Here is a 2,825-nt window from a genome sequence, read left to right on the forward strand (position 1 = left end):
TGTCCTGGCCAAGAAGAGAGCAACAGAATTGGTCTTGAGCTGTTCCCCTGCCCGCCGAGACTCCACCTGCAACACCTCTCCCAGCCTCTCGTCCAACAGCCCAACAGCCGGGAGCTAAGCACCTATTGAGCACCAGTATTTGCATTCACACTCAACAGATGCACGAAACGAAACGAGGCTCAGAGAGGCCAAGCAACTTGCCAGGGACACACAGCAGGAGGCGGGAGGCGCCCGGCCTTCTCCAGTCCCCCGTTAACCTTCAGACCCTCCTGGGGATCATCAGCATTCTGTTCTTCAGATCCACAGTCCCATTGACGCATCCCAGTATTCGCGGGGTCTAAGGGCCAGAGAACACGTTTGCTTTCTAGAAGACGTCTCTCTGCTCCCTAGGGCTCAGGACGCAACCCTGGTGGGGCCCAGCAGAAGCCCAGGGACCAGGTGTCCCTTGGGGTCTTGGTGTCCCCTGGATGCCGCCCCTTGGCCCATCCTCTGGAGCAGAAGCCTCACCCCCTGGGACTTCCCCCACATCTGCTTCTCTCTCCAGCTGGACCCCACCCATCCTAGGTGCCCCCGTCCCACCTGGCTCTCCCCAGCGGCTTCCTGACTCCCAGTTGACACTCGGGCCCCCTCTGCCAGACCTGAGCCGCCCTGGAGAAGGCGGGGTGCCGTTCCATCTGGGCATGACTTCCCCCGGGGAATGGGAGATGATCCCCAATGCAAAGAGACAGCTTGTTCTAGAAGAAGAACCCAAGAAGCCAACTTGGGCTTTGCCGAAGCCACATCCCCAGCCTGAGAGCCCCCTGCTCACTCACCACCCCCGTCACATACACACGGACAAAATGTTAGGAGGTCACAACCCACTGGGGTTTCTCACTTGAGGGTGAGGGGGGATTTTACTGATCCTCTGCCAGGCACCCCCGAGACCTCTGAGGTGGCCATGGTGGCTGACAGAGCAAAAGGCTGGAGGCCAGCCGCTCACCTGGACGCGTCGGGGTGGGGCAGGACAAGAAAAGCGCCATATTTGAAATCTATGTCACAAAGTGCCGGGCTGGAGGAAAGCCGCTGGCCGTGTGCTCTGGGAGGGGCAGAGGGGGACGGCTGAGGCTCGTCTGGCCCAGCAGCAAAAGGGAAACTGAGGCCAGCCCTCAGACCATCCCTCTGAGATCAAGAGTGATGTTCCCAACAGCAGGCCCCAAAGCTGGGGGCGGCGGGGGGGGGGGGGGGGGGGGAAACGGGAACCCTTTGGTCCCCCGGGCCCGAGGGGGGCCCGGGGGGGGGGGGGGGCGGGGCGGAACCCTCCGGGCCCGGGAGAGGGAGGGTGGGAGGCCCGCGTTGCATTTGCTGGGCGTGGGTTGGGTCTTTGTTTTACCTTTTCTCCCCAGTTTTATTGAAATATAATTGATGTACAACACCGTGTAAATTTAAGGCATACGATGTACACATCCGGTGCACTTATACGCGACAGTCCCGTTAGCACCCGCAGGCGGTTAGCATTTCTTTGAAGAATATAATACCTACCGCGTTGTTAACTATAGTCACCACGCCGAACGTTAGATCCAAAGAACTGACTCTCTAACTGGATTTGGTGTCCTTTGACCAACATCTCCCCGTCGCCCCCACCCCACAACCCCTGGTAATCACTATTCTTTTTTTTTTTTTTTTAAGTTTATTTATTTTGAGAGAGAGAGAGGGAGCACAGAGCCTGATGCGGGGCTCGAACCCCAGAATCAGGATATCATGACCTGAGCCGAAATCAAGAGTCAGACGCTCAACCGACTAAGCCAGCCAGGTGCCCCTGGTCACCACCATTCTTGTGTCTGCTTCTCCGAGTTTGGTTTTTTTAGATTCCACACATAAGCGACCAGACACAGTGTCTTTCCCCCCTCTGCCCTGCCTCGCGGAGTTTGAGCAAATATTCACTCCAGACACGGGAGGAATCCCAGGGAAATATGGCATGGCCATGACGTGCCCTGAAACCCTCTTCCTCACCTCTCCCACTGCCTGACTCCTACTCATCCCTCCCATCTGCCATTAAACGTGGGTTCCCCCACCGCAGGATGTCCTCCCTGACCCCCGAAGTGGGAGAGATGGGGGGGATGCCAATTTCACCTGACCTGGGGGAAGCGAGATTCATCTCAATATTTAAGGGGACACCAACTCCACAGCTGGGAAAACATCTAGCGGAGGGGCTAGAGATGGGGGCTCCCGCCCCTGGGAAAGGGGTCCCCCCACCCTCAGCACAACGATCCCAGGGCCACCCTGCCTTCCCTCTGAATGGCTTATCTTGGTGGTTCTTTTCTGGTTCTACCACCTGGAGCTGAGCAACCCTTGAGCAAGTTACTCAGCCTTTCTGTGCCTCAGTTTTCAAATTTGGGACATGGGGATGATAACAGTGCCTACCTCACTGGGCTGATGTGAACTTAAAACAGGCCTCAAAGCAAGCGCTCCAGCATCGTGTCACAGCCTCATTTCCGATGTCCCCGGTCTCCCCACCCCCCACCCCCCCACCCCGCACAGCGTCCGGATCCCGGCAGGCCCTCCTGTGGCAGCGCTGAGTACTACACCCTTCCCGGCGCACTACAGGGCTCTGCATTCTAAAGGTTCTAAGTCAGGAAAAAAAAAAAAAAAAATTTTTTTTTTAGTCAGTCCAAGCTGGTTTAAGTCAAAAGAGAATGTGCTTGGCCCTAGCAGCCTTTGCACTTGCTGTGTTTCCCTCCTAGGACGCCTTCAACCCCAAGCCTCCTTCTTAACATCCAAACCGCAAATGTCCATGCCACCTGCACCGGGAGCCTTTGGCTGGCTCCCTGTTTATTCTGATCCTGAGC

The 2,825-nt window shown here is 56.9% G+C and overlaps 1 long non-coding RNA gene across 5 annotated transcripts in view; it reads right to left on the reverse strand.

The window, feature by feature from the left end:
* Positions 1-205: 205 nt before the first annotated feature.
* The window catches only part of LOC121013874 (uncharacterized), a 24,756-nt gene continuing 22,136 nt past the window's right edge, over positions 206-2,825 (reverse strand). For 2 of the 5 annotated variants that reach the window (XR_005782954.1, XR_005782956.1), the window contains exons 2-4: positions 2,401-2,603; positions 980-1,075; positions 206-337 (exon numbers count right to left, since the gene is read on the reverse strand). This is a non-coding gene — a long non-coding RNA (uncharacterized LOC121013874). Of the gene's footprint in view, positions 338-579; positions 735-979; positions 1,076-2,400; positions 2,820-2,825 lie in introns of those variants that run through there. The other 3 variants (XR_005782957.1, XR_005782955.1, XR_005782953.1) reach the window with 3 other exon arrangements.

Source organism: Herpailurus yagouaroundi, unplaced genomic scaffold, assembly GCF_014898765.1.
Source record: "Herpailurus yagouaroundi ecotype Mexico unplaced genomic scaffold, PumYag 200, whole genome shotgun sequence".
NCBI classification, from domain to species: Eukaryota; Metazoa; Chordata; class Mammalia; order Carnivora; family Felidae; genus Herpailurus; species Herpailurus yagouaroundi.